The following is a 14,264-nucleotide window of genomic DNA, read 5'->3' on the forward strand; positions in this document are numbered from 1 at the left end:
TAACGTGAGGTTCTGCTGTTCACCCTCTCATTAAAATATGTTTTAATCTTTTTTTCTAAACATGTCTTCCAACAGCAAAAAGACAAGAAGAGCTAAAAAAAAAGAGACTGCACTTATATAGGGTCCGACCTCAAGATGTCAATTAACATTTTTTGAAGTACAGTCACTATTGTAATCTAAGAACAGACCACTTGGACTCAGCAAAGCTCATCCCTCTAATAAATACATTAACTCTATCATTATAGTATCTGATAGCATTTTAATTACTTCAGTGTTTTTTGAATATTAAGTTGGTCCAAATTTACTTGTCACTGAGTTTGATTTATATCCTCTGGCCCTGCTTTCTTGACTTACTCTATGCAGCTCCATCTTAGCGTAACAGAGAACCAATGTTCTCCTGGACTGGTTTTGATTGCTTGAGCGGGTTGGAGAGGAATTTTCCAGTTTTTTTTTCTCTTTATTGGCCCTGGGTTTTTCTTTGTTTGTTTTCCTTGCTTTGGAGATTACATGGCTTCAGAAAGAGGTAGGGTTGGGGAAGGAAGTGTCTAATCAAGATGTTTCATCCATTAATTGTGTGAGGCAGGCTTGATGAATAGTCTTTTCCCACCCATCAATTTCATATAATTTCTCTACCATTCAACATTCTATATATTTCAATGAAACTTCAAGAATCTTTAGCATTTCTAGATTGTAATGATTAAACTTGCCTTCATGTCCATCATAGTTCTTTCCCATTCCACCATATTGGTCTTTTTTTGTTTTTACGACACCTTTAGGATTTGTTGTCTTGACTTAGAAACAGAGCACAATATTTTAAGTGTGGTCCGACCAGTGTAACACACCGACTGTAAACTTCTATTCTACTGTTCTGGCTGTATATACAAGTATTCTGTATTGTTGCTTTTAAATGTTTTCACATATTGTCTGGACATTGAAAGTGGCATGCCTATTAATACTCCATCCTTTATAAATTTCTCTTCACTGAGTCAAATTATTTTTTGTTCAATTTTTCCGTAATACTTTTACATTTACCACTGTTAATTTGAAAGTCAAGCTCAACTACATAACCAATTTACATTCTGCGACAAATCTTCTGCAACAATCACTGTCTCTACTGCTTTGTTATTGGGTTGTCATCAAAATGTAATTAACTTGTAGATGGTTTCTAAATAAAATATATTTAATTAGATCAGAAACAACAGTGTTCCAAATACTGATACCTGTTGAATTCCACTCAACACCAATCCTCAGTCTGAAATAACATATCTCATGGGTCATTGACCTGAAAGATTACCTCTGTTTCTCTCTCCACAGATGCTGCCAGACCTGCTGAGTATTTCCATCATTTTCTGTTTCTATATCTCATGAGTACTCTCTCATACTCTTACCGAGTGTCTTACTGGGACGCAGATTCCCAACTGTTCCTCTGATTAATACAGTGAGTAGTTCAACTATACTGATGAGGAAGGTTGTAGATTCCATTCGAAGTCTGTTTTGTATTAGCTGATCTACCTAGAATGAAAAAGATGCTGGTAACCTCCTGCAAAGTACCTTGGGATGTTTTACTATGTCAAAGGTGCAATATAAATGCAAGTTGTTGTTGTAGCATCAGCTTGAGCATTCCTAGAATAGGAAGGAGGAAATTATTCTGAATTCCTACTTCAAATCATCAATACTAAACTATGTTTGAAGTGATTATTTGGGGATATAATCAGCTTGAATTGTGATACCTCCCATGGTTGAAGTGCCTACTGACTGTCACTGCTTGGATTCACACATGAAGAATGCTTACTTTGGAAGAATACTGACGATTGAATTATATTTTGTCAAAGCGTTACAGTCTCCAGGAGAGAAGAGTGGAGTGAGTTGCTGAGAAAAGGCAGAAGGGAAGATATAGATATCAGTATATTTAACGCAGACAAGTGCAAAGTGATGCATTTTGGGAAGTTAAACCAGGGCAAGACATATACAGTGAATGGCAGGGCCCTGGAGAGTGTTGTTGAGCAAACAGACCTTGGGGTGCAAGTACATAGTTCCCTGAAAGTGCCAACACAGGTAGACAGGGTGGTGAAGAAGGCGTATGGCATGCTTGCCTTCATCGGCCGAGGCATTGAGTACAAGAGTTGGGACGTCATGTTACAGTTGTACATAACGTTGGTTAGGCCGCATTTGGATTACTGTGTGCAGTTCTGGTCGCCGTACTGCAGGAAAGATGTGATTAAGCTAGAGAGGGTGCAGAAAAGATTCACAAGGATGTTGCCTGGTTTGGAGGGCTTGAGTTATGAAGAGAGATTGGATAGGCTGGGTCTGTTTTCTCTGGAGCGAAGGAGGCTGAGAGGGGACGTGATAGAGGTATATAAAATTATGAGAGGCATAGATAGGGTAGACAGTCAGAGTCTGTTTCCCACGGTAAGGGTGACTAAAACCAGAGGGCATAGATCTAAGGTGAGAGGGAGGAGGTTTAAAGGGGATCAAAGGGATAAATTTTTCACACAAAGAATAGTGGGTATCTGGAATGAGTTGCCCGAGGAGGTGGTGGAGGCAGGAACAGTAGCAACATTTAAGAGGCATCTGGACAGGTACTTGAATGAGCAACGCATAGAGGGATATGCAGTTAATGCAGGCAGGTGAGATTAGTATAGATAGGCATTATGGTCGGCATGGACGCGGTGGGCCGAAGGGCCTGTTTCTGTGCTGTATGACTCTATGACTCTAATATCAATCAGATATCAATGTTATTAAAAGTCTTGCACCGAGTGCAAATACTCTTCAAAATGTCACACTTTTATGTATAAACAATAAAGAAATCCAGTCATTCCCTGCTGAATTTCTGAACTTGTGCTTCAAAGCACAAACCATATCCACTCAAAATTGCAACAAGTTTCCAAAGTATGGCATATTTAACTGATTATTTCCATTGTCTCTCGAGATAAGGAGGCCCAAAAGAAAGAAGATTTCCATTGAACTGTGAAGTAAATGTAAGTAAAATTGTTTCGAGTTGCATTTTGATGCAACATTGATTCTTTTCGAATGATTTTTTTGTCTTAAGTTCAGGCAGCATCATTTTTCACGCAGTGATTCTGATGTAAAACGTAAGCATTTAAAAGTGACAGTGGAATAACAGTGTCAATTCCATTCACAAAACAGCAAGGCAAAGAAAACATTCTATCAAATAAATTACAATTAGAATTGAAATGTAAATTGTATAAATACCTAATGAATGGAAATTAGTATCCAGGATAATAAGTTTGGGAAACGTACACAGCTGCTTGTTCAAGGAGTAAACATTTAGGTGGAACCTATTTATTCAAAGTAAATTTATATTGGACAACTTGTAAAATTTAAAAAATACAGAAAATGTGGGAAATATATACATCAGCACCTGTAAAGAGAAACATTTTGGGTGGAGACTCTTTGTCAGAACTCAGCGCTCTTTATTACAGCATATTCAGCTTTTCTAAAAGCAAAATATTGCTGATGCTGAAACATTGGCTGGGACTTTTCCACCAAGAGATAAGTTCTGACGTTGAGAACCAATATGGGTCCCGAGCATGCACACGACGGCAGTGGTAATCTCCCTGGCAGTGATCACTTAGGAGGCTACCACCAAGAAAGCTGTCCAATTAAGAATGGTAGCTGCCTCTCCCAGCCGCCAGTCCAATCAGAGGGCGGGCAACACTGCAGCCTCGGCAGTGCCACTGATGGAGGTGGCCACTGCTGTGGTTACAAGGGAAAAGACAGGGAGCCATCTTTGAAGGGGATTTGAGAAATTGTTTTGTTGTGCTGGGGCCAGGCAAGCAGGCCCCAACGATTGGTGAGGTAGCCTCTCCAGTAGTTGTGTGGGGGCCGCAGGGACGGCCACTGCAACCAACGGTCCCCTCCTCGGGGCAAGGAGCTTCCGAAAACCAAGGAACACCACCCCGGGGCAGCCACCTCCATGCAGCTGTCGGCCTATCCACACAGCGGGGTCTCTGCCATCACTGGCAAAATGCTGGCAGTCCCAGAAAATGGCCGTCAATTGGCTTTTTAATTATATAAATTGGTTGCATGCCTTCCATCGGCAGGCAGCTGAGCTGCTACTTACCAGGAATATCCCCTGGTGGCATAAACACTCCAGGCTTCTCTCTCAATGCCTTTCACCACCTCCCAGCCTGTCTCCAGTGGGCTGGTAAAATCCTGGTCATTAACTCTATTTCTGTGTCCATAGATACTGCTGGACCTGTTGAGTATTTCCAGTATTTTCTGTTTAAAGTTTTTACATTCAGTTTCCAATATTCAGACTCTTTTTAAAATTTCTATGTTCAGAAAAATATTTGTTGAATTTTATCATTTAAGCTCATTCCACTGGCAGTAGCTGTGGCATGAGCACTTATGACGTCTGATCTTGACCTTGTTGATGTATCCTGGGTCAAAGCGGGGTCAATTAGCTTCCATACAAGCAGCAGATGCCTGTGTCACTATGGGCACCTACCAGAGCAAGGGGGGCTGAGCAGGAAGGAGAGCAGTGGCAAGACACTCGCTGACTAGCTGGTGCCATTGGACCAACTGTACCCCTTTATCAGGGGCAGATATCAACAATAGAGGTTGGAGTCCCAGGTCTCCAGGTAAGCCTGATTGGTGTTGTTCAATCTACCTGCATACCAGGCCCAGGTTTCTCAGTAGTGGAGAAGTCAAGGCTGAGGAAATTCCAAAATGGGATTTGTATTCCCCAATATTATCAGAAATCACCTCTTTTCAGTCCCCAAGATGTCTACCTCCCTAAAAACCTCCCTGAGGTTTTCTCACACTCACTCAGTTGTTCTAGTAGACTCCATGAGTATCTCTGTCCACTGCAAAGGAAGCCCCGACCTAGACCAGCTACGGCGCAGATTTTGAGACACCCCCAATTATTCTAGACCCTAAACACTCAGTTTGCTCCAAGGTCATGGAACCCATTTCTACCAATGAACCCTCTCTGGGATGCTCACTGCAGGCGACATCATGAAGCAACCAAGTACAAAGGAGACAGTGGGCTTCTGTGACAACAACATTTCGGCTCCCTAGGTTACAATTTCATGGGTCCACTTATTTTATTTATTTTATTTAGAGATACAGCACTGAAACAGGCCCTTCGGCCCACCGAGTCTGTGCCGACCAACAACCACCCATTTATACTAACCCTACAGTAATCCCATATTCCCTACCACTTACCTGCACTAGGGGCAATTTACAATGGCCAATTTACCTATCACCTGCAAGTCTTTGGCGATGGGAGGAAACCGGAGCACCCGGCGAAAACCCACGCGGTCACAGGGAGAACTTGCAAACCCCACACAGGCAAAACCCAGAATTGAACCTGGGTTCCTGGAGCTGTGAGGCTGCGGTGCTAACCACTGCGCCACTGTGCCGCCCATGTGTGTATTTCACCTCTGGGCCAGAACGGGTGTCTGCAAACTGCGGAGCTGTCTCATTGGGGGTCAATGGTGTAAATTCCATGTAAGTTGGGAATAATGCACAATGTGGGTGGGGGAGTGGGGTAGTGGTGGTGGTGAGGGTTGTGGGGAGGTGGTTCGGAAATTAGAAGTGCAATCTTTAAAACCCAAGACAGCTGAGCAGCAAGTAAATAGATTCGGACTGTATGTTGCTTGTCAGGTAGCTGTAATGGATGCCAGATGTGAGACATTGTGGTATATTTAAAGCATGTTTTCAACTGGAAGACTTGGCAGAGGAACCTAAAGTAGGGAGCAGAGCATTGACGGAGGCAGAAAATAAGGGCACAAAATTTCAGATGAATTGCAGCAAAGGGTTCTTATGGAGAAAACCTCAGAATTGTGTCTTTTTTGCCATGTGGAGGGACTGCACATCAGCGCTGGAAAAAGTTCAATCAGCCAACGAGGGAGAGCTGGCAAAGAAACACATTGGCCACTCTCCCACTCTCCCTTTTCTTCCTTCGGCACCATTGGCACCCAACACACTGTTCACCTAAAATGAAAAGCTGCTCAAACAACCTTCATTAATGTCAATTTCACGTTTGTCAATTGTAGTGTCTAGCTGCTCCATTTATTTCAGGCAGAAACAGCTGTTCTTATTCATTAGTTTGGACCTCATTATACCAGGTTTTGTTTTGCATTTCTCTTTTAACTGATGTTTTATTGATGTATCATTAGCACATGCTGCAGCATGGATATTTGTCTCTCTGGAGGTGTACAAAACCTACTTTGCTGCATTTTTTCCAAAAAATGCACATCATTGCAACTCAAATTATTTAGCATTTTACTAATACTGTCATGTTCTGCCAGCCATCATGTATAGTGGATAAATTGCATTCACAAGAATGCATGTGGTTTTAATGGAGGGAATTGTATCTGTACTCTTGCAGTCAAGCGATGTTACCTATTGATTATCATATAATTCAATCAAGTTGCCTCTGATTAGCTGATTCTAATACGTGACTGTCTGCCAGCACTGATTACCCAATATCTCTAGAGCTGCAGCAGGCCAAGTAAACTAAAATGAACGAAAACAATTGAAAAGTTTCAAACTAGATATAAAGTTTAAACTTTTTAAAAGTAATGACAGAAAATGCTGGGATGTCAAGCAGCACATGTGAAGAGGGGAACAGAGATAACGGGCAGAATTTTAACTGCTAAGGAGAGGCAGGTTCGGGTGCAGGTGGGGTATCATCCCTGAAAAGTAGCGTTGGGTCGGAAACACAATATAGTTGCTTCCACTTCAGCTGGAATTTTACCCTCGGTGGACGAGAGCCTGGCAGGCCTTTAATTGGTCTGAGGCGGGCGGCCCATTTTTCACCGCTGCCGCCGCCCTGCATAAAGTGCCGGCGGAGGCGGGTGTGGGTCAGGAAGGGCCCCCCGAGCCTTCCGCTTCATTTTACACATCCCCCACCCCCCCACCACCATCCCGCTCTTTGAGGGGGTGTAAAATTCCGGCCTTCCAGGTTTAACCCTGGTGGGTTTACAGGCAAGCGGAAAACCCCCATGGAGCTGTCGGGTAAGTAATTTCAATATTTAAACCCCAGTTAGCTGAGGAATTGACCAGAATTCTGGCTTTAACAGCCAGTACGTAGGTTTCCTGAGCTGTGTGGAACTTGCCTGGGTCAACCAGATGACAGCACAGTGGAGTGTGCTTCTTAGTGAATGTCAGGCAGACCCCCCCACCTGCCAAGAATGAGGCATATTCATTTTGTCATATGAACATTGATTTTAAACTGTTGCTGCAGTGAAGAAATGACTTGTTTGAAGATCACCAGACACTGGGCTGGAAGGATATTTGCATACTAAGAGACACTGCTTGTGGAGATAAAGGACGATTCCCTGTTCCAATTCACCCAAATGGATTTTGATCACCAGACATTGAAGGTGTAAGGAAGCGCATTCCAGGGCCTGCCAGTACGATACAATCCACAAACCCAGGACTGGTTAAACCAGCTGGTCACATGACTAATGTCCAGATTTTTTGAACTACCCACAGGACAGTTTGAATTCAGAGTGTGCAACTGAGGCTGGAACAAGGAAGCTTCTCTCTCTCGCTTTCTCCCAAACCACTGGACCCATGGAAGACACGTAAACCTCAAGACAGAAAAAACTCCTACATCGGAACAACTTGAAGTGTGAACTGAGCCCCAACCAATTGCAAGACTTACCGGCAACCAAAGACTTCACATTGAACTTAAAGGACTGTAACTACCAGATATTGACTCAAAGTTTCCCCCTTTATTCTTTCTACTTTTTCTGTCTCTATCTGCGTGTGTTTTTATCGTGTATGCATGCCAGCATAGTCGCATCGCATATTCGTAGTCGTTAACCGGATTAGAGTTTAAGATTAATAAATTTCTACCTTTCTAGTTTAAATCTAAAGAAACCTGTTTGATTTCTTTGCCTTAAAATTGGGGCAGTGAATAATGATTCACTAAGGGGGAGCTAAAAACCCTGTTATGGTTAAACCAGGCAAAGGCTGAGAGGAAACCCCTTGATCCCTTCTCACCTGGTCGTAACAGAAATTTGGGGCTAGCATCCTAGATTTGACCCACAGACAAATGAGAAATTGAAAGTAGGAAGTCAAATTGATCCCAAAAAAAAGAGAAAAGATTTCAATACAGGTTTTCTTGTGCTACTAACATGTCTGCGACTGAAGCTAGTAGCTCTTCAAGCCAAGGGGAAGTAACTTGGGATAAGTTAAAAGCACTGTCTTTGGATGAGTTGAGGAAAATGGCTGAGCAGTGTGGTAACCTGTACGTCACAAGGCTAAGAAGTCTGAACTCCTAAGACTAGTGACCAACCAATTTTCCCTTGAATCTGAAGAATCAGAAACAGGGTAAGAAGTAGACTCCGACAGGGTATTGCTAGCAAAGATACAATTGGAACAGAGGAAACTTGAATTTGGGAAAAGAGAAAAAGAGACAGGAGAAAGAAAGAGAGAGACAGGAGAAAGAGAAAGAAAGAGCCTTCCAGAAGGAACATGAAGACAAAGAGAGAGAGGAGCGAGAAAGAGAAAGAACCTTCCATAAGGAATGTGAAGAGAGAGAGAGAGCTGAGACAACTTGAGTTAACTAGGGGGCGACAGAGTAACCCCAGTGAAAACAAAGACCAATATGGAAGAATGAAATTCAGGGCTGGGTACAGAGTTGTTACAACTTTCCCAACTGATCCCAAAATTCAATGAGGGAGACGTGGAAGTATTTTGTGTGCCTTTTGAAAAACTGGCAAGGAAGTTGAAGTGGTCAGCTGAGGCTTGGACTCTGTTGTTACAGAGTACATTATTAGGAAAAGTCCATGAGTTTTATTCCATGTTGCTAGATGAGAGTTCATCAAATTATGAACTGACAAAAAATGCTATCCTCGGGGCATGAGTTAGTACCGGAAGCCTATCACCAAAAGTTTAGAACCCTCAAGAAGCAAGCTGATCCATCTTACCTGGAGTTTGAGAGAAATAAGCGGCTGGTTTTTGACCAGTGGCTGAGGGCTCTTAAAGTATAGCTCAGCTATGAAAATCTCAGAGAAGTAACTTTGCTAGAGGAATTTAAAAACTCTCTCCCACTCTCCATAAAGACACATATTGAAGAGCAGAAGGCTCATAAAGCCCGGCAGGCAGCAGTCCTGGCCAATGAGTGTGCTCTCTTTTGGCAATGAGTGTGCTCTCTTTTGTAAGTCAGTTTCCCAGGGGAAAACCTTTCATATTCATCCCCATAAATCCAAAAAGGACAGAGGGTGGGAAGGTGATAGAAGCCCGAGCTGTCCAGGGAGGGAAGGAAAAGCAAGAGACACAGGAGGGCCCTCCTCCAACCAAAAAGGAAGGTGCTATAAGTAGGAGTGAGACCCGGAGACCTGTGTGCTTCCATTGTGATAAAGCAGGGCATTTAAGAGCTGACTGTTGGAAACGAAAGGGAAAACCTGTAGGGTTAATCAGGGCACACCTGTTCAGTGAAGAAGGGAACCTGATGGAAAGCACAGCAGAACAAGCTGTGGCTTTAACTGCAATAAGAGTGAGATCCAGGAAGATTACCATTGCAAGTGCAGGAAAATGTAATAGGATTCCTGAAGGTTAACAGGGATTTGTGTTTGAAGGGAGAGTAACCCCATACCCTTCGAGTGGGGCAAGCAAGCCCAAAGTAATTCTCAGGGACACAGGGGTGACTAGATCCTACTGGAAAAGGCCTGACCTTTCCCCTAGGGAGTGCAGTAAACACAAGAATGGTGGTGAATGATATTGGAGGGCAGTGTATGCCTGTACCTTTACACCTGGAATGTGACCTTGTTTTGAAACCAGTGACCATAGGGATTGTCCAGAGTTTGCATGTGGACGGGGTTGACCTGCTCCTAGGTAATGATCTGGCGGGGATGAAGGTGGTAGCTTCCCCAGTAGTGAAAGAGAGACCACAGGAGGTCAAAGAGACAGGGCAGTGGCAGGAAATGGTCCCCTGCAGTTTCCCTGAATGTGTAATGAGTGAGGCCATGATCAAGCCAGCACCCCCAGAGTGTTGGATCTCAATTTTCCTGTTCTCATTGGTTACACTAGAAAGAGACGAAGTCCGACTGTAGCTTTAAGAAACTTTATTGCACTACTTAATTGTTACATCTTCAGAAAACTTAACAATGAATTGAACTAAAACTAAAAGCAACACATACACTGAACTAACACTGAACTACCCAAAACTAAAGCACCACACACACTAAACTAACCCTGAACTAACCCCCCCTGAACTGAACTGAACTGAACTAACTCTTCGCGCCAAATCAAACCTTATTATAGTTATTCATACAAATCTTTGTTCCCAATTGGTCTACAAACTTCTGCAGTTTCTTGGTGTCGGGGTCTGATTGGGGTACTGCCTTGTCATCCTCTCCTCAAGCAGTTTCTTATTCCCCTATCTCTTCGGACCGTTAGGCTGAGCCACCCTCAGACAAGGGGCGTGGGTTTGCCTGGTCAGTATGTTTCGCACACTAACTGTTCCTTAGGAATGTGTCATGTCTGGGTGATGCGATAAGAAGAGCGTTGAAGCATAATGTCTCTTTCTGCTATAGCGCTATACCAGCCGCAAGGCCAATGGTGAGATTCCTGTTAGTTTCTGCTTGTTAGTCTATTTCTGCTGATAAGTTGCCTCTGCAGCCCTGAAGTTATGAAGTCATTTCTGATAAGCTGTCTCTGCAACTCCAAACCTAGCTTGTTAGCAATACATGATTGTTTAATTATTTCATCTTAAAGGTCCCCAATAAATTCTGTTCTTAAAAGTTCTGTTCTCACAGTCCCCCCTTTGATTCTTCAAAAAATTTTTAAGAATCATTCCCTTGATCCTACCTAGGTGCCTTTGATGGTCTCTACTTGTTTAGAAACAGCCTTCAACACCCGGAGAAGTCACATTCAATACGTTGCCTGCTTGTGCCACAGAAGGGGCCCGCGAGAACTCTGTAAAATCATAAGTTTTGCAGGGGCTTCAATTACTTGTTTACAACATAAAAGGTGGTACACTTGTACAATGACAATTTCATTTAAGCATCACTGTTACATAATCGATTGTACAAACATAATACAATTTCATTCTTAAAGTACATCGATCATTCATGAACTCATTTTAAGTATATATGAAAAGGTTATACAATTACCCTTTTATGGCATAACTAATTGTCTCTCCTTTTATAAAGCAAGTTCTAACACTGATTGCTTTTCGGGTAGCTGTCCAACCTGTATTCATACATCCTCTCACATCGCCTAATTAATTTCTTAAATTGCCAAATTAAGTATGTCACATCTAACACCATGATACCCAAAACCACTATCAGGACATGGGAGATAATTCTAAACCAGGGGTGTATCTGCACGTCTGACCCCCAGTTCCATAAGTCCTCCTGCCAGGTAGAATCATTTATCTCGTCAATCTCATCTTGTAGCATCTTCGACTGTTGTTCTAGATTGTAGTACACTACAGCAATGACTTCTAGCTGCTGTCTCTCTTTACCCAAGCATGTGGGCAATGGCTGAATAGTATATTCATATTCCCGGAGGTAATTTGTCAAATCCTCCTTATACTTTCTGTCACAGTTATCGTTTCTGTCTTTTGTTTATGTATCTCTACCAACTCCATCTTCCCTACTCGGGTTGGTATTTGTGGGTTGAACCAAAATGTACTGTTGCTCACCGGACAAGTCCGTTTTATGTCCATACTGGTACTCCTTTGCTGTGGTGATTAAGCAATATCTCCCCTTTCCCATATAGGCCACATGGGTTAGCCCTGACAATGCTTTCCTAGTTTCCATGGTGCAATTTACAGTGGCATTAAATCCACATTTTGATTCTGCCATTTTATCTATAGGATGAGGACATATGACCACCTGGTTTTCCAGACTATACTCAGACAATGGACAATGTTGTTTCAATTACCTCTTTTCCAATTTCCACAACATTTCCATAACATAGGGTAATATATCAGTGTTTTATGTAATCTTTTCCCCTTATCACCCCTATATTTTCTACTTTGTATAATTGCATCCCTAACTTATCTCTCAGAATTACAGGTATTCCCAACACTACTCCAATACTCATAGATCCTGTATTTACATATTCCTGACCTTTCCATACTTTAAATTTTCTGATTTGGCACCTGGTAATTTTATTATTCGTGTGACTAGTTAAGTTCTCCGACTGGGTGTCATTTATCCAAACTGGCACCTGTCCTGCATCAATTTGCCTCAGATTTTCTCGAATTTGTTCTAACATTCACGAACCATATGTACTACAAACACTTTCATTATTTGAAATGATATCATTAATAGTATTTTACCATTACTTTGTCTCCCACAACAGGCACCTTCGTCTGTTCCTCTTTCATGTCTGTTTCTATAGAATCTCCTGCCTCAGCTCATACAGTTGTCTGCTCAGCTCCTTCACAAATCTTTAACCCTTTTATCTCATGGGTCCTACTTCCTGACTACCTGCTACGACATACCGTGGCAGTCTCATCACCCTTCCTGTCACCGTATTCATCAAGTCCTTTCCTACTTTAGCTACACCACTCTGTCCCTTTTGTTCCTTTTTCAAAATATCCTTTACTAGCTGACTAAGAATTCTAACCTTCTGGTCCACCTTTTCCAAATCTATAGTGTTGACAATTGACGTTCCCGCATTAAGGACTGTGGCTGCGTCATTCACTAAACTACGTTTATGTCTCTTTCCCTTTATTATTCCTTCATCACCAAATTCTTGTCTTAGCAATTCTTACAGTAATACCTTGTGCAACTCTCAGATCTTCTCAGGGCACCAGTCAGGTAGCTGGATATCTGAGATATTCAATATTACCGGTACCAACTCAAGCTTTATATTATCATATAAAATTTTTTTAGTTTTTATTATCGCAAGTCCATTTTCTGGTCCTGCAGTTAAGGCAGGGCAAGGGAGACCAGTCACTTGTGACTGCTGGGTCGTAACCTTACTCGTCGGTAATTCAGATGTGGGGGTAACCGTGGGGGTTGGTGCTTCTTGTCTGTTTAATCTCACAACCTGAAATAGGAACTGTCCTTTTTATCTTAGAGCTTTAATATCTTGCGCTAGGGGGAGTTCGAGGATTGTCTGCACTCACTTTTGCTCTGTCTCATGCTTTCCCTTTGTTATTACTATTCCCAAATAAGAAACCTTTTCCTTCATTATCTGTGCCTTTTACAGCTTAACTTTCACTCTGCCCTTCTGGAGGAAGGTGGAACATCGATGGATTATTATAAAATCCCTGGGAGAGACACGTCCAGATGTACTGTTGTCCCTTGAACGTAAACACAAATTTATATTGACACTCTTGTGCCAACTGTATGGACCAGACCCCATTGCTAATGTCCAACACAGTAAACCACTGTTTTGTTATTTTCTAAAACTTTGATTGTCCTCTTAAATATCAGATAAATTTCCCTTTGAGTGCTTTAAATAACCGCTCATATCAGTTAAATTTTGTTTATTGATTCCAATTTCCTATGCCCAGACTTGGTGGTATTTTTTTGTACGTTAAAGACGGAAGTGTTTGCAACTATCTCTCCTTCTCAAGCACTTTGCCTCATTGATAAAGATGCTGTGACATTTGATGTCTGCAATTCAGTTCTTAAATTCTCAAAGCTGCTGGATCTCTTGTTGTGGCATCAGTTCTCACATGGCCTTGGAACCTGCCGTCACCTGCTTAAAAGAAAACACAAAGAATCCATCGTGGCTCTGCCCCTGAGCCCAATGGGTTAATTTGTCCACTTATATCTGTCAATTTAGAAATGTAAAATTTAACAATGTCCGATATGTATAAATTTTACTCTCAGCAATGCAAAAAGCTGCAGCAGGGTTAAGTTCTTTGTTTGTCTCCAGGGGGACGGAGCAAAACATTCTCAGCTGCGTCACTTTACGTAACCTTTCTTTTCTGATCGAAAAGAACTACTCTCCATTTTAAACTTTTTTCAATCCTTTTGGTATCCTTAGAGTTTGAAAACAACAAAATCATTAGTAACATTATCAACTTCAAAGGAAAGCATCTCCATCAGGAAAGACAGCATTTTAGATCAAACTGCAATTGTTTTCAAATTTTTAGCATCTTAGCTGGGGCCTTGACAGAAATCTTTGCATCCTCATTGGCTACAGGTGAGGTCCCAGAGGACTGGAGAATAGCCAATGTTGTTCCTTTGTTTAAGAAGGGTGGTAAGGATAATTCAGGAAATTATAGGCTGGTGAGCCTTACGTCAGTGGTACGGAAACTATTAGAGAGGATTCTTCGGGACAGGATTTACTCCCATTTGGAAACAAATGAACTT

Source organism: Heterodontus francisci, chromosome 13 (genome assembly GCF_036365525.1).
Source record: "Heterodontus francisci isolate sHetFra1 chromosome 13, sHetFra1.hap1, whole genome shotgun sequence".
Classification (NCBI taxonomy): Eukaryota; Metazoa; Chordata; class Chondrichthyes; order Heterodontiformes; family Heterodontidae; genus Heterodontus; species Heterodontus francisci.